Below are 18,956 nucleotides of genomic sequence, written 5' to 3'. Positions count from 1 at the left end.
TAGCGTCTAAAAGTTTTGCTTCATTTAAACAGATTAGGATAATAAAAAAGAATTAAATTTAAGAGAGAAATTAGCGCTTTTAGAGAGTTGCATTTGAGCATAAACTGTGTATGAATTAAATAAGTAAGGGTCTTATTTTTAATATGGGAAGGACTCCAGAGGGTTTCTCTAGGTGTATGATGTCAAGCAACTCGGAACTAAACTAATTAGATGAAAGTATTTTTCAAATGAATACTTTTACACCTTTATATGTAAATCAATTTTATTCTTACTGTATAAGTATGCCCTGCATTCATTACAGGTTACCTAAACCAAGATGAAATTGGAAAACATGTAGTTAGCTATGAATATGATAGAAGGGATTTACAAAGAGTTTAAATGAATGTGGGTTACTAATAAAGAGAAGTGATGCGGTTGTTTGATATTATGCTAACAACTGCAGCAAAAATGATAACAAATAAAAATACTAATTAATATTTATGAATTACTATGTGCCCAAAATTTCCTGTTTCATGTGCATTAACTTGTTTTTTCCAGTTTTATTGCGATATAACTGACATATAAAAATGTGTCTGTTTAAAGTATACAACATAATGATTTCACATATGTATATATTGTGAAATGATTACCACAATAAGTTTAGTTAACATCCATCACCTCACATTGTTACAAATTGTGTGTGTGTAATGAGAATTTTTAAGATCTACTCTCTAAGCTTTCAAATATACAATACATTATTGTAAACAGTAATCACCATATTGTACATTACATTCACAGAAATTACTCATCTTATAACTGGAAATTCGCACCTTTTACCATCTGTACCCATTTTCCCCACTTCCTACCCCCACCTCTGGCAACTACCAATTTTTTCTGTTTCTATGAGGGTTGTTTTTTTTTTTTTAAGAATTCCTATAGAAGTGAGATCTTACAGTATTTGTCTTTCTCTGTCTGATGTACTTCACTTAGCATAATGCTCTCAAGGTACATCCATATTATCACAATGGCAGGCTTTTCTTCTTTTTAATGTAATATTCCATTGTGTATATATATATATATATATACACACACACATACATTTTCTTTATATATATATATATATATATATATATATATATATACATTTTCTTTATCCATTCTTCTGTTGATGGACATTTAGTTTGTTTCTACATTTTGGCTACTGTAAAAAGTGCTGCAATGGACCTAGGAGTGCAGATATTTCTTCCACATAGTGATTTTGTTTCCTTTGGATGTATACCCAGCAGTAGAATTGCAAGATCATAGGGTAGGTACGTTTTAAAGTTTTTGAGGAATGTCTATATTGTTTTCTGTAGTGGCTGCATCCATTTACATTCCCACCAACAGTGCACAGGGTTTCCCCTTTCTACATCCTTGCCAATACTTGTTATTTCTTGTCTTTTTGATAATAGCTGTTCTAACAGGTGTGATGTGATAGTTCATTGTGGTTTTAGTTTTCATTTCCCTGATGATTAGTGATGTTGAGCATCTTTCCACGTACCTGTAGGCCATCTGTGTGTTTCCTTTGGGAAAAGGTCTGTTCAGCTCCCCTGCCCATTTTTTCATAATTTTTTTTTTACTTTTGGGATGTATGAGTTGTTTATATTTTTGCATATTAACATTGATCAGATATATGATTTGCAACTATTTTCTCCCATTCTGTAGCTTGCCTTTGCATTTTGTTGATGGTTTCCATTGCTGTGTGAAACTCTTTTGCTTGATGTAGTCCCACTTATTTATTTTTGTTTTTGTTGCCTTTGCTTTTGGTGTCAAATCCCCCAAAAATATATATAGTTTTTCAAAACCAGTTTCAAGGAGCTTACCCCCCATATGTTTTCTTCTAGGAGTTTTATTGTTTCAGGTCTTACTGTCAAGTCTTTAATCCTTTTTGAGTCAGTTTTTGTGTATGATGTAAGATACGGGTCCAGTTTCCTTCTTTTGAATGTAACTGTCCAGTTTCCTCAACATAGTATTGTTCAGCATAGTATTCAAGTATTCAACATAGTATTGAAGACACTATCCTTTTCCCATTGTTCATTCTTAGCTACTTTAGAGGATACGACTCTCTTTTTAATCCTCACAATAATGTAAAACATAGTGTTACTTTCACCCCCATATTAAAGATGAAGAAACACAGGTAGAGATGTTAATTAACTTGCTTAAGATCTCAACAATGGTTAAGAAATAATGGAGCAAGGTTTAAGCCCAAGAAGTCTGGCACCAGAGTTTCACTCTTAATAACTATGATACCTCAATCCCCATTCCTTAGATCCATAATTTCTTTATGAAGTTTTCTTGCTTTTTTTTATTAGGCAGACTTTTCTGCTGTCTTGTTTTCTTTTATGAACAAATACTCCTTTCTCTTCCTCATATTCATGAAAGTCACAAAACCATAGGGCTTTCAACATACTTTGTTGTAGTGTTTTCCAATGCAAGCTGTCACCTTCTATGATTAAATCCATCCCACCACTTCAGACTTGTACCTCAATACTTTCCTCTAAACATATGACAGTCTAGTGTTTGGAACATTCTGGACTACTTTGTGTTCCAAACAGTGGGCAAATGTGACTACCCACTACTCAAAACCTGTGTTCATAATATTCTTCCAATCTATCATGTGTTTCATTTCTCTTTTACCAAAACATAACTTACTACTTAGCACAAATGCCATTCCCTCTGAATATTTTTTTTTCTAAATAACTGTGTCAGATTTAGTTGTTTCTTCTCCTATTCCAGCCTATCATCTTGCCTGTACCGTTATGATTGTACTTGTTTTATTTTCCTTTTATCACAATTTGATTTTTAAATCTCTAAGTCCATAAGGAATCAAATATCTTTGGAGTGTTCACTTTTTAGCCATTGAACAAGTTTAACATAACTAATGACAAAATTGTACCCTCACTCAGGCATAAGGTTGATTTTTGCATCACTGCTTATAATGGCAAAATTTGTAAAGTGTCCAGTCATCAAAAGGGGAATGGTTAATTTGATTAGTCTATAGTCATACTCTAGAATAATATCAGTTTTTAAATATAATGAATTAAATTTATGCATAGTGAAAACAGAAAATCCTACAACACTTATTATTAAAAAGAAATAAAACTAATAAAAGACAAGCACTCTGATCTGATTTTCCTGGTTTTAAAGACAAGACTAAAACAAAGAAATAATGTTTGTGTATATATGGTATGCTAAGCAGAATAAAACCTCTGAAAGGTGATCACACCTTAATTCCTAGAATTTGTGGCTATGCTATTACCTTGCATAGCAAAAGCGAATTAAGGTTGCAGATGCAATTAAGGTTGCTCATCAGCTGAGTCTGAGATGGAGAGAGTATGCTGGATTATCTAGGTGGGTCCAGTGTAATCATCTGACTCCTTAAAATCGTTAAAAGAAGAAACATCTTCATTTGGTTCTCTGAATACCAGACAGTAGTGTGAGAAAAACTAGATGCTCCAATGCCGGCTTTGAAGATGAAAGAAGGTGGCTACAACAGGGAATGCGGGCAGCTTCTAAAAAGTGGAAAAGGCAAGAAAAAGATTCTCCCCTAGAGCCTCCAGAAAGGTAAGAAGCCCTGCTGATATCTTGATTTTCTCTCAGTGGAACCTATGTCAGAATTCTGACACAGAGAACTGTAAAATATTACATCTGTGTTCCTTAAACCACTAAGATTATGGTAATTTGTTATAGCAACAAAAGAAAACTAGTACGCCTGGAAATAGAACATTGCCTGGAAGTACATACCAAACTCTTAATTGTTCTCCATGGGAAAAGCGTTAGCAGAGGAAGCTGTCACTTATTATTTACATAATAGAGAGGAAGATAAATCAGAATAATAACAGAAAATATTAAAATGTGATATTAAAAGAGCAAATAAGGTCACTAAAACAATTTGGCTAATGTGCAATTAAAAATGGGGGAATGATGCAATGTTGTGTTAGTTCATACAAGATTTTTCCTTACAGCTTAGTATTTATTTTGTGCCACTGAAAGAGCTGCTGAATGCAGCAGTCCTTGGTGTTTTTCCTTTTGTCTGATAAGACCATCTAGTTTTGCTTGAGAGTGCTCGTTGCATGGTGATTCCAGATTTTGTGCATTAGTTAATTCTTTCCCCATCTAATGACTTAGGATATGTGTATTTATTTTTCTTATGCTAGTGATTACCTTAAACATACTGAAGAAACCTATAATTTTGAATTCATCAACTTCCTTATCAGCTCTTTTTATCACATAAACCTTGAGAAAATTAAAATTAATCCCTTCCTCTCACACACGCACCCAAGCTGAATTCAAATTCTTGCTGGCAATTTCAGGATCTCAGGGAGGTCACAGCCTGGTCTTTTTGATCCTCACAACTATTCTGGCTGCTCCCCAAACACTGGGCACATTTTTGTTTGCACCTCATGCCATTTGAGTCCACAAACTCTCTCAGGCATTCACTTGTTTTTCTTTTCAATCTTTCAAATGAAAAAGACATATCCTAGCTCTTTTTTTTCCTGGAAAATTATTGTAAGATGGAAACAGAATTTCAAAACAAAACAAAATTTAAAAAAATAAATAAACCCACAAAACAAGCAGTATATTCCATATAACCATTATATACTGAATATTGACTCTTCTTCCATTTCTGGATTTTGATTGCCTCCATATAGTGCAAAGACTACAAAGGTAAGGGTCTTGTTTCCTTATTCCTATTGACTCTCACCCACACACAAGTCAAAATACTGTTCCTGAAATTGAGTGTTTATCTGGAGGTTATTTTTTTGTTTTTTTTAAACGGAAGAAAGAAAATTAAGAGATCACAAGTTAAAAGTCTATAAAGCACCCTCACTGGAATGGGTTTCTTTAAACTCCTTGTTCAAAATGTCAACAACAAATTTAAGTGTTTATTGATCACACTGAAACATGCCGCATCCTTTGAATCTGCAGAACAAGATCTTTATTTCAGGAACATTTAATTCTAACGTATACTGTTTAATTATAAAAAATCATGTTGACTTTTTGTCTAGTACTATATATATTCTTTTTAGTTTATTAATTTTTCTTAATGCACTTCTCCTAAGACTGCAAGTCATCTAAAAAGGATATTGGTGCCTTCCTTCCACTATTACCCTTCTCCTTTTAATGTTTCCTTTAGAAATGATTTATGAGACTTATAGTCTTAATATAGTAGAATATAAATATCTTTATCCTTTTCATGTCCTTTTATAATCTCCTCTTGAATGCGGGTAAGAGTTGTGACTTGCTTCTAACCAAGAGAATATGGTCAAGGTGATAGGATGCCAGTCTTATGATTATATTGTATAAGACTGGTTAGACTCTGGCATCATGCAATTTTCTAATATTGCAAATATGATGGGGAAAACTGGCATCTCATTGTTGCCTTAAATATTATTTCTCCTATTCCTAATGATTTGAGAATTTCTTCATATACTATCATTCAGATTTCCACTTGTGAGTGTTACTTATCCATACAGTATTCTTTATCTGGATTTCTGTTGTGTTTCTGAGTGATTTACATGAGTTTCTTGATTCATCTTTATCTTAGTTTTTGTTGTATATACTAAAAATAGCATTTTACAAGTTGTTAATGGTCTGTTGACTTTATGTAGGTACCCTGTATAGAAATCCATAATTTTGATGAAATCAAATGAATATGTGTTTGCTTATTAATTTATTATTTTATTTATTTAAACTTATGCTAGGGCCCTATTTGAAATTTTTCACACTACTAGGCCAAATATATTTTAAATAATTACATAGTAATTACTAATTACTAAATATGTTTAACTTTCACATTTAGATATTTAGTACATCTGAATTACACATCTACATATATTATAAAATTTTATATTGAAATCCAATTTTATTTTCTCTATATAAGAGGTTTCTCTAACACCAGCTACAAAATCTTATTTTGCTTACCTATTTAAAATCAAATATTCAAAAACACATTTCTTGGTCTCTGAGTTATCAATTCTATTTCATTGGTCATTTTTTTTTCATTCCTTGTTTGCTTCTATTACTATGGCTTCATCATACCTTTTTAAAACTGGTAGCACATAACACTTCCCTCATTTTTTTTCTTTTTTTTCTTTCTGAAAAAAAGTGACAGCCTTTAATAGATCTTTATTATTCCAGTGAAATTTGAAAATAATCTTGTTAGTTCTGGTTATCTTAGTAAAGATTTATTTTTAAAAACAGATTCAAGTTTGGTCATAACCATGTATACCTTTCCATGTTTTATGTTTTTCTCATATCAATATTAATATGTGATTGTATGATTAGATATGAGATGGTATTTTATTATAGAATTTATTTGACTTTATGAATTATAATTTACTAGCAACAATTTTTGATACTATTTTAAGCAAATATCTTGTGGCTACTTTTCTCTATGTAATCTTAGCCATCAATTTATTCACTTATTTTATTGCTTCCCAGATTTCACATGCACACATAAAAATATTGTGAAAATACTGACAGAGACTGGTTTAGGGCTTACTTGCAGGAGCTTTAAGTGTTTTAATGATTCTATAATGGTTTGGATATTAAGTGTTTAAATTAAATTTATTATAACCTATAGATTAAAATCCATACCCTTGCATGGTTTTGGCCTAGGTATTTTTATCAGGTTGCTCAATGTTGTCAGTAATGAGCATTCTATGATTGCTGATATACATTGTTTTATTGCTAAGCTTCATTTCTAGACAGTATCGATATAAGGAAGTTATTGAAGTGCACAGAAAACGGCAGACAGCCACCTAGTTCCTAAGCATACCTTCCAGTCTTTAAAGAGGTTGCTCTAGTTCTTCCGTGGCTAGTCTGCCCCTCAGCCTTTAAACTGGACCTGTTAGTAAGGTACATCAGAGCTTCTTCCACCTATTTCCTATAGCTTTTACTGCATCATAAAATACACACTGTATATTGTTCTGTACTAAATTCTTGGAGCCCCTGTGAATTGTAGAAGTGCCATTGTTATTTATCAGTTATTGTTCAGTTTGTGATGTGAAATTGTGGCTTTCTCCTGTCTTCAAAGCATATGAAATACTCTACTTTAATGAGCTGTGCCCTTACACTTCCATCTTTCTTGGAGGTCAACAATCAAATACTTATTTTGGCATTGCTGTGGATGGTTTCTTCCTCTAGAAGTATCTGCAGAAAAAGCCTTGTTTACCTTACCACATAGTAGAAACTGCCTGTGCATTGCTTTGCAGCTCTATAACTCTCTTTAATAAAAGTGCTCTTTGTCTTCTGTGATCTCTAATGAAATCCATTTTTTTTCCTAAATATGAATAAAGTTATTTTAAGTGACTCTTGTAGAAAGAGTCAGTTTCTCACTGGGATCTGGACTGAAACCCACTCCTCCAATTTTATACAACCATTAAAAATCTATATAATTATATTTCTGCTCAAAGAAGATAATGCAGGATTCTTGTCTAAATGAAGTGGAATTCTCTTTAATACTGCATGGATGTCTTGTATAGTAATTACATGTATTGTTTATGACAATTACAACATGACTATACAGAAAGAGACATTTCTAATAAATATGAAAAGCTTAGAGTAGCATGACAGTGTTTATAAGACAAATGTATACATGTTTACTGTTAGTAAAAGACTGTGTAATGACTTTTTTATTTACTACATCAGTATAATTTCAGGAAACCATAAGTAAATAAATAAATAAATAAAGTCAATGTTAATATAAACATTAAAATAGAGTGCATGTTAGAGCATAACACTAGTAGATTGCACTAGTTGTGTATTTATCTGCTATGTTCAATTATAAATCTTTTATAGAAGTTTGCTCATTTAACTCTTAGTAGGTACCGTTGATACCTGCATTTTACAAATGAAGTAGCTGAGGCATTGAGAAGGAAATAGCTTGCCTGACACCATACATCCAGTAAGTGGTGGGAGTAATATTGGGATGCAGAGGATTTAACCCCAGTGCTCACATTTTTAATCGTCACATAACAGGTTCAGTCACCACAAGGTGATTACCTTCAGGGTGTTTGGAATTTGGAGGCAAACTAAAATATGATTCTTTTACACAAAGTGTTTTTTTTTTTTTTTTTTTTTTGCGGTATGTGGGCCTCTCACTGTTGTGGCCTCTCCCGTTGCGGAGCACAGGCTCCGGATGCGCAGGCTCAGTGGCCATGGCTCACGGGCCCAGCCGCTCGCGGCATATGGGATCCTCCCGGACTGGGGCACGAACCCGTATCCCCTGCATCGGCAGGCGGACTCTCAACCACTGCGCCACCAGGGAGGCCCCTACACAAAGTGTTAAATGATTTACGTTTCCATAGATGTGGAAGATAAGCTTGTGTCACAACAAAAATGCAGGTCACAGCACTATCATTCCTTTGTCCCTGCTTATTTCTTGCTTTTCAGTGTTTCAACATTCAATGTCTCACATGATAGATACTTCCATTCTATCATGTGTATTCCAATTATCCTGTAGCTGGTCAGTGAAATAAAACTAATTTGAGAATACTCCACCTAATTCGCCATTTTTGTCCTGATGCATATACAGCAAGTGATGTTGCCATTTATTCTAAACTATAAATTTGGAAACCTGAGATTATCTCCCAAGCGTTTATATATATTTAATATATATGTAAAAGAACTCTCAGTAAACCATGTGATGTTGAGCTTATTTATCTCCCTGATGTACAAAGGGCTGCTCTAGTTATGAGAATCCCTAGGATGTTTGACTTGCCCCACTCCACTCACAGCCCCACACCAGTAATTCTTCTGCTCGCTAGAAATCTCTCCTAAATATTTTCAAGAGTTCTTAAAAGTATTCACAGGCATCAAAGGTATAAGAAGGCTGCTTCAGCTAGACATATTGTTATCTATCTAACTGTTAGGAAATAAAGGAAAGTAAACAACAAGGCTGCATTTTAGCCATAGAATCTCTCCTTGTCTTGCAGCTAAGCCATACTGTAGCACATTGTTATTTGAACAAGGAGGAGAGACAGGAGATCTATATCTCTGTTTCTAAATTAAATTAGCAATATTGGATAATATTTTTAAAGCATATTTTCCTATTGATTCGTTTAGAAAATTCTGATTCAACGGGACAAGGATAGATCCATGGACCGTACACGCTTCCAAGATATATTTTACCTGCTGCTCTGTATTCAAATCACTGAATCCATTATCCTCTTTTGTAGACAGAGGATCAGCTGACTTTTAATCTCAAATTTATTTCCCAGGCTAAGGAAGCCAATCAAATATCTCTTTGTTAAATAGCTGTAGTCAAATGATTATGTTCTTATACTGTGAAATGGGTTATTTTCTTCTTTATTTTCTCTGTTTATTGATGCCAGGAAATCCCTTTGGCTAGGCATCTTCATTTATTCAATTTACCTTCAGTTTACTATACTCAGAATTACCTGTGTCTTAAAAACGCTAATTTTCTAGAACACTGGGCTTGAAAAATAAGGCTATACTAAATAAATCTATGATTCTGTGAGTTGGAGAATGGAATTAGTTAAATTTGCCAAGAACATTTTTTTTTTAATTTATGTACTAGTGGTCAGAAAAAATACTTTCTCTATAAAATGACAAGATTACAACTTTTAGTTTTACTGTTCAGACCTTTCCAGTTGTGTCAGGGTAATTTTGGCTAATGAGTCTAGTATGGGAAAGGCAATCTTTGACTTCCTACTGAGCTACATTTTGCAAACTTTTTAAAGAAAAAAAAAAAGGATAAATTATGAACGTTTTTTTTCCCCAGCTCATAGTAGAGGGTCAAGCACATAGCAAGTACCTGCCTTAAAAAGACTGAATGACCGACTAGCTAAATCAATGCATGAGGTGATTTTCCAGTCACTACAAGGAGGTTATCTGTTGTGCAAAGGAAATTGCGCTCTGAAAAAAGTAAAGCTTCTAGGATAAAGCTCTCAGACATGGAATGACTGGTTTTTAAAGAAAAATAATGGCTCATTTACATGAAATACTTATTTATTTCCTAGAAGAGATTGTGTGATTTGCAACCATGTCACATCTACCTTTTAGATGCTTATTTGAGTAATTTGTGCCGACTAGGTTTGTTATCGAGTGGTACTTGTGAATCAAAGGTTACTGGTTGCCCAAAATGATAAAAAGCATTATCACATAACTGAATGCTATATCAGAATTTAATATTCACAATTGCAATCAATCTATTCTGAAAAGTCTAAGATAATTGTAAATGGGCAGTAATAGTTCTTAAGAAAACACAATCAAAAGTTTATTCCTATGTTATTGCTGGAGGTTCAGTAATAAAAGTTTTTTTTCATATTCTTAAGAAGTCCTTTGATCATAATTAACCTCTGACACTGCCTTCTTGCCCCCTTCAGTATGGTATCAAAGATACTTTGCCATATGGCCCCAATCTACACATCAATTATTATCTTCCAGTGCTCATCCCTCTTCTCAATCTCACCTCTCAGTGTATACAAACATATAATATATCCTGGCATGTGAAAACCCTCACCACCTCCTGAATATACCTGTTGTTTTTATGCCTTTGTTTAGCATATTCTCCTTTTAAAAGCTGTGACCATCCACCTCTACTTGTTAAAAGACAATTCACCTTCACAAAGCATCTCAAACACCACTGGTAGCCTTAATAAATCTGATGTTTTATTGAATCCAATTTTCTTCTTTATTTGATAACATGTTTTAAAATGGAACTCTTATGTAACTACTCATATTTTATTCACAGTATATGATTTAAATGCCTTTACATTAAACAACTCTTCATACCTCAATGGCATAAAATCTTCATATTTAATCCCCCAGCATTTAAAGTACTTGTATAATGTAGGTTTTAAATATAAAACCGTGAATGAGTTTGAGAATCAAATAAAGTTAAATAGGGACTGATTTTCTAAAAGAAAGAAAATAGGAATATGTCATAAAATATAAAAATGTCAATTAATATTCTATGGTTACTTAATCTCTTCAAATACAGGGCTATTTTAAACTGAGCAAAAATACCAAGACAGCAATCATGAAAAATGTGTTCCAGTCTTTGGTCTACCAATAAGTAGTTATTTTCTCCAGGTCATTTACCTCAATATTCAAGTAAGAGATTACACTTGATGTCTCCATTGTTCCTTTCATCACTCATATTTGTGTGTCTGATTTGGGCTCTCTTTAAGACAAGTGAGAGGTTCGTTCAGCTTTCCTAGGTATTCCACCTTGAATAATATTTCATTTATTATTCCTACATAGTGGATTACCCCAAAACTTAGACACTTTACACAATTTTTATTTTACCCATGATTTTATGGGTCAAAGATTCAGAAAGTGCTGGATTAGGCAATTCTCACTTGGGTCTCATGAGACTAAGATGCTGCTTGGAGCTGTAGTCACTTGAAGGCTCAGCTTGGTTGGCCATCCAATATGATCCCTCAAATGCCCATCTGTCATTTGGGAGTTCAGCAGGTCTGTTAACCCAAGTACTTAAGTATGATCTCTTTAGCATGAGAGTCTCAGAGTAGTAGAATTTCTGATATGTCAACTGAATATCTCCAAAGCAAGGGGACTAGCTTGTCTAGCTAGCAAGACTAGCTTGTCCAGCTAGTCCCTCCAAAGCAAGGACTAGCTGCCCTTTTAAATTGAGGAAATGAGAGTCAAAGGCATTTTTTAACTTGCTCAGGGTAAAAGTAAAACCCTAATAATCTAGCCCCAAAGCCCATCTTCCTAACCAGAATATTTTGCTATCTTTATATAATAGAAACAGCACAGGAATCAGTTTCTGCAAATCAGTAAGATAACCTCTAGATTTTCTTTCAAAATAGAATTATGACTGTGATAGTAATTGACAATCATTTAAAATCCATTAATTCAGTTATTCAGCTTTACAACTGTATGTCCATTTCAAATCCACTTATTTAACTACAGAAACTTGGGAGCAGCAAGCATTATTCATAATCTTTTTATTGGCCTATTGGATGGCAGATATTCTGCTTATCTCTCTTTAATTTTGTGCACAAATGTTATCTGTTCAATATTGTCAAGGAAAGGTCTTCTTAGATTAGATAAATATAAAATATCTAATTAACTTTCAGCTTTCTTAAGATCCATATATCTAACTGTCCACTGGATATCTTCCTATAGGCTGCAGAGACCTCTCACTCAGTGTATCTTCCACTTGATCATCTGTTCACAATCTTTAATAAAAACACCAGTTCTTCAGTTGATAACACCAAGAGTCATCTTTTACCTCTCTCTTACCTATCTCTACCTATCAAAAAAACTATCATGAAATTTTAATGAATCTAAAGTTTTTATATATCTTAAATATAATCTAGCCCCTCTTCTTGTTAAAGCATACCTTGGTGAATGCCTTTATCATATTTGTAAGAGTTACTGAAACAAACTGTATTCTATTCTTGCCCCATTTTAATCTGTTCACGTTACAGAGTGATCATTCAAAACAGAAAATTAGATCATCTCACTTCCCAGATTAGAAATACTTATTATCTCTTCCAAGTTTTCAAATTAAAGTTTCTTAGAAATCTGTAAAAATTTTAGTTGGCTGCTTAAAAACTTCATGTCTCAGCTGCACAGATTATACCCACTTCCAAATACATGTTGTTTTTATAAAAAATACTAGAAGTTCATACTGTGTTCTTTTTGAACGCTTCAACAATGATCTGATAGGCCCCAAGTTAAACTGATCTTACTCTCCAGTCCATGGCATCATATCATCACCTGTGTTTACAAGACCCTTTTATTTTGTTTTATCTTAAAAATTATTTTTTTCAATTTCATTCTCTTTATCCTCCATGCTTAATTTCTTCCCATCTCAACACATTAGATAACCAGTTTTAGTGTATTTAATGTATGTGTGTCTAATCACTGCTACCAGATTTTATTTAAACATACGCATATTCTTGGAAAATACAAAACTGTATTTTGTTATATTTGCCTATTTATTCCCTCAATATTTTACTTCTGAATTCTTTTCAGTTTACTACTTCTTAACATTATACTATTATGTTAAATGCATTTAATTTCAAATTATATTACATTACAGAAAAGACTGGAGTGATAACAATAAGGTATCTGTTGATAGACCTATGTGATAAATTACTTGGGTTATAAATTAAATGTGCTGTAGAGTGGAATAGCTTGTCTAGAGGTTATATGCATACCAAATTTCAATACTTCCAAACTGCTTTCCAGGATAGCTCGAACAGTTTATAAACCTTGTACAGTGTATGAAAGTTGTTTTTTTCCAAAATCCTAGCAAGTGCTAATTCTTACAGTCTGATGGATGTAAAGTGGTATAATTTGAATTTTTATTTATCTGATTTCTAGCCAGGTTGAGGGTCTGGGTCTCTTCATATATTGAATGGCACTTTGGTTTCCTGTTTTGTATACTACCTCTTCAAATCATATGCTTGATTTATTTATTTTTTTCTGTTGAATATACTGCCATTCTCTTGCTGATTTTTGTTAAATAGGAATTTAAAATTCAGTATTAGATGGATATTTGCAATTTCTAGTCAGATCAAAATTATATTTGCTCTTTTGGTTTAAAAATGCTAATGTTATCTACTAAGCTTAAAATGCATCAATACAGTCAACAAGTTCAATATTTTCCTGAAGTCTTGAGTAATTTTATTTGTTGGACTTTGTATCTCTGCAAATGTTTAACACACTCTACTCAAGTCAGATAATTACTTTAGGCCTTAGTGTTGGCACAACTTCCCTTGTAGGCCTCTTCTGTTCTAACTCATTCTTTTGGCTTATATCTAACCCTATTTGGAGCACATCACTGACCCACTATTCCTCAGGCCATTCTTTGGATTGTGGAAGATGTGAAAGTACATAACTGTCTCTTTTGGGGTTCCAGATAGGCACTATACTCATTCTAAATCTTTCTGTAAGGGAAATTCTAATATTCAGAATCTGGATTCCAGATGCCTGACATCATGTTTTATACTTTCTTGGGAACCTCTGGTATACTTTTACTTATGAATTAATACTCAGTATGTCTCAATGGATGTCCCTTTTATCACCTACAGTAAAAAATCTTGCCTGAGATAAAATAATTATGTTTCATTTCTTCTGCCCCAGCTTCTTCTTGCCCTCTTTGTATTCGAATAACCTCCACTAAATGGAGTTCAGATGCATATATCCGTGTTCAGCTCTGAGTCAGTATCAATTGATTCTTTTTCTCCTCATTTTAAGTCATCTTTCCCTGCTCTTTTGCAAGCCTGGTGATGTTTTAAATTAGATTCCAGATGTTGTAGATTAACAATAGGAAAACACTCTAGCTGTTGTTTTAATTCAGAAAATTTCTAATTGAATAAAGTTGCACATGTGATCTGATAATTCTGAGAATATGATGTTATGATTCAGAATATTGTCACCTTTGTTCTGCTTTTACAAACAATTTAGTAAGTTCAATAAGCAGGACTTGTTTGCTTTCCCTAGAAGTAGAGCAATTAAGATGCTTCCTCTTCCTGAGAGTATGAATATGCTGCATTACCAAGGTAGTCCACTTCAGAGGTAGAAAGAAATAGTGACACAGGTTTCACCTGTTATAAAATGAAATGCTCTACTGGACAAAATAAAGCTAGAAAGCAGTGTAATGCAATGCAATGAGGCCAGATTAAGCAATATATATACATATTTTTTTTTCCCTCAGCACTTAAAGAAGAAGAGTGCATTAAAAAATTCAAAGCAGTGATACTGGAAAAATATATTTTAAATACATTTGAGATTTAATCATTAGTTTGATAAAACACCATTAGCTTATTTAATAAAATATTTCAAAGTCTTTGCATAATATTTTGTTAAATATTTATTTTTATAATATTAAAGTAAGCTCAAATTACTATCATTTTTTTCCTATAGATCATTTGAGAGAAACGGTCTATTTTTTAGCATCATGTTCATCCTTTTCTCAGTTTTCTAATTGGGGAAACATAAATATCTTCACTGAAAAAAAAAATGTTGCCTTCAAATCTTCATTTGGATAGGCATAATATAATTAAAGTTTAGAAAGGAGAGCTCTTAATTTTACAATTCTGCTATTTCAAAAATATCAATGCAAATATTAATGCACATGAAAATGGAACATTTTCATAAAACCTAAATTTATTTATTATGTCCTTATAAATTCAGATGCGATTTCCTATCAGCATAATTATCTTAAGAAGATAAGTATAAGTACAGAATCATTTCTCTACAACTTCCTATTTTCTAATTTACTAAGTGGCATGCCAAGGGATGCAAAATTAATTCTATGATGATTCACCAATCAATGGTAGGATAATAAGTCCATCAAACATTGCCTAAACTATAACAGTATCCTAGATACATGTTATACCTCTGTATAAAAGAAGTAAATCATTTTTATTGCTCTGAAAGAAATTTTGACTTATTTAACAAAAAACATGATAGGAAAAAACAGTATTAGGCAACAACCTATTATTGTTAACAAGGGCGTACATACAAGATCTATAGGGGATCAGAGCAAAGAAAAACGAAACTACAGGAGGAAGTAGAGTTGGATGCCAACCAAATGAAGAAAGAATTTTAGCTAGATGGAGGGAATTGAAGTTCTGTGCCACAGTAAGAAAATAAAATCACTACTAACTTAAACAAATAATATGCTGTCCAAGATTCACTGGAAAGTGAAAGCGGGTGCTAAGAAGTTATAATAATATATTATTTAAAAAATTTTTATTGTCCCCCAAACTGATTTTATTATGATGTTGAACTTATTTAAAAACTTATTTAAAATCATTTTCAAAAATAAACTTCCTTTCAGAATATAAGAATGAGTCATAGAAGAAAAAGATAAGTAAAAGGTTAGAAACATTCACCGTGAAACATGAATAACTGGTAAGTTTAAAAAGATTGAATATCGAATTCCCTGGTCCAGGGGTTAGGCTTTCACTGCTGAGGGCCAGAGTTCAACCTCTGGTCAGGGAACTAAGATCCCACAAGCCGCGTGGGGCAGCCAAAAAAAAAAAAAAAAAAAAAAAGATTGAATGTCAACAGTATTTTATGGGAAAATCAAATTCTTTAGAGGAACCTTGCAATATTCTTTATTTTGATTACATAAACATTAAAAATTAACACAAGCAGTAGTAATTACTGTTGGTTTATGTTTACATACTTAATTAGGTTTGTGTGTCCTCAAAGCTTTATGGCTTATATACTTCAGAGGATGGTATTATTTATTTACTACAGAATTATGTTTTCATATAATAACTGGGGATATTATTCAAAATTGCATCTTATGGTTATAACTTTGACACCACTGACACAATTATAGATTTTTTTTCTGAGGGCTGCAATAGGTTTTTTTAAATACATTTTTGGTGTACAGTTCTATGAATTTTAACACATATATAGATACACGTAACCATACAGCAATCTGGGTACAGAACAGATCCATTATCCCAAAACACTACCTTGTGATATTCTTTTTTAAGTCACACCATCCTCCTAACTACTACCATCCTGCTACACTCTGAAGCAGCGACGGCACAGCAAGAAGAATGGAAAATGTTTATAGGAGGCCTTAGTTGGGATACTACATAGAAAGATCTAAAGGACTACTTCTCCAAATTTGGTGAAGTCCTAGACTGCACTCTGAAGTTAGATCTTATCACACAGCGATCAAGAGGTTTTGGCTTTGTGCTATTTAAAGGGTCGGAGAGTGTAGATAAGGTCATGGATCAGAAAGAACAGAAACTGAATGGGAAGGTGATTGATCCTAAGAGGGCCAAAGCCATGAAAATAAAAGAGCCTGTTAAAAAATTTTTGTTACAGCTTACCCTTCCACCTCCCCATATCCTCAAGTCCATTCTCTAGTAGGTCTGTGTCTTTATTCCTGTCTTACCCCTAGGTTCTTCGTGACATTTTTTTTTCTTAGATTCCATATATATGTGTTAGCATACGGTATTTGTCTTTCTCTTTCTGACTTACTTCACTCTGTATGACAGACTCTAGGTCCATCCACCTCACTACAAATAAGTGGCATGGACATATATACACTACCAAACGTAAAATAGATAGCTAGCGGGAAGCAGCCGCATAGCACAGGAAGATCAGCTCGGTGTTTGTGACCACCTAGAGGGGTGGGATAGGGAGGGTGGGAGGGAGGGAGATGCAAGAAGGAAGAGATATGGGAACATATGTATATGTATAACTGATTCACTTTGTTATAAAGCAGAAACTAACACCCCATGTAAAGCAATTATACTCCAATAAAGATGTAAAAAAAAAAATTTGTTGGTAGCCTTTCTCCAGATACACCTGAAGAGAAAATAAGGGAGTATTTTGGTGGTTTTGGTGAGGTTGAATCCATAGAGCTCCCCATGGACAACAAGACCAATAAGAGGCGTGGATTCTGCTTTATTACCTTTAAGGAAGAAGAACCAGTGAAGAAGATAATGGAAAAGAAATACCACAGTGTTGGTCTTAGTAAATGTGGAATAAAAGTAGCTATGTCAAAGGAACAGTATCAGCAACAGCAACAGTGGGGATCTAGAGGAGGATTTGTGGGAAGAGCTCATGGAAGAGATGGTGACCAGCAGAGTGGTTATGGGAAAGCATCCAGGCGAGATGGTCATCAAAATAGCTACAAACCATACTAAATTATTCCATCTGCAACTTATCCCCAACAGGTGGTGAAGCAGTATTTTCCAAATTGAAGATTCATTTGAAGGTGGCTCCTGCCACCTGCTAATAGCAGTTCAAACTAAATTTTTTGTGTCAAGTCCCCAAATGGAAGTATGACGTTGGGTCCCTCTGAAGTTTAATTCTGAGTTCTCATTAAAAGAAATTTGCTTTCATTGTTTTATTTCTTAATTGCTCTGCTTCAGAATCAATTTGTGTTTTATGCCTCCCCCCACCCCAGTCTCATGTTAAAAGCCCAGTGTGACAGTGTCACGTTGTAGTAGTGTCTTACTGATTTTTTAATAAATCATTTTGTATTAAAAAAAAAAAGTAGGTAGGTAGGTAACTCCTATCATCCTGCTACCTACTCTCTCTTTGTCATTACAGCTGTATCTTCTTGTAAATGTCATACAAATGGAATCAAACAGTATATGAACTTTTGAGATTGGCTTATCTCACTTGCATAATGCTTCTGTGATTCATCCATGGTGAAGAATGTTAAGGTTGTTTCTAGTTTTTTTTAATTATGACTTATGTGAATAGTCATGTACAGGTTTTTGCTTGAAGATAAGTTTTTCTTTCTTTAGGTTAATACACAGTAGTGTGATTACTGGGTCATATAGGTAACTATGTGTTTATCTTTATTAGAAACTGCCATACTCTTTTCAGAGTAGCTGTATCATTTTCCATAACCAAGGGCAATACATGAGAGTTCCAGTTGTTCTACATCTTTATTATCACTTGGGATTATCAATAATTTTTATCTTAGCCATCCTGAAAGGTGTTATAGTGGCTCTCATTATGGTTTTCATTTGCATTTCCCACCTCACTAATAATGTTGAATGAATTTTATGTGCTTTTTTAACTTTTATATATCTTCTTTGATAAAGTATCTGTTCAAATCTTGTACCCACTTTTGCTAATTGGGGTTTTTGTTTTATTTCTGTTGAGTATTGAGAGTTCTTTATATATTCCAGTTAAAATTCTTTTGTCAGATGTGCGATGGCAAATATTCTCTCCCAGTCTGTTGCCCCCTGTCACGTTTAAGAATTCATTGTCTAACACCAGGCCACAAAGGTTTTTATCTTATTTTTTCCCTCCAATGTTTTGTAAGTTTACTTTTTACATTTACATTTATAATCTACTTTGACTTATAGTGTAAGGTGGGAGGTTTAGGTTGAGTTTAGTTATTAGCTTATGGATTCCACTTATTCCATCATCAATTGTTCAAAGGATATTCTTTATCCATTGAATTGCCTTTACCTCTCTGTCAAAATATTTTGGCCATA

The 18,956-nt window shown here is 33.4% G+C and overlaps 1 pseudogene across 1 annotated transcript; it reads left to right on the top strand.

Moving 5' to 3' along the window:
* The first annotated feature begins 3,517 nt into the window (after positions 1 to 3,517).
* Positions 3,518 to 17,899, top strand: LOC308625880 (heterogeneous nuclear ribonucleoprotein D0-like; annotated as a pseudogene). The gene is made up of 3 exons: positions 3,518 to 3,582; positions 16,479 to 16,811; positions 17,288 to 17,899. The product of its transcript is annotated as a heterogeneous nuclear ribonucleoprotein D0-like (transcript).
* Positions 17,900 to 18,956: the final 1,057 nt, after the last annotated feature.

The sequence above is a fragment of the Mesoplodon bidens genome (genome assembly GCF_964165515.1).
Source record: "Mesoplodon bidens genome assembly, chromosome: 12".
Lineage (NCBI taxonomy): Eukaryota > Metazoa > Chordata > Mammalia > Artiodactyla > Ziphiidae > Mesoplodon > Mesoplodon bidens.
Note: the sequence above shows the minus strand (reverse complement) of the source record. Positions and strands in the feature narration are given on the sequence as shown.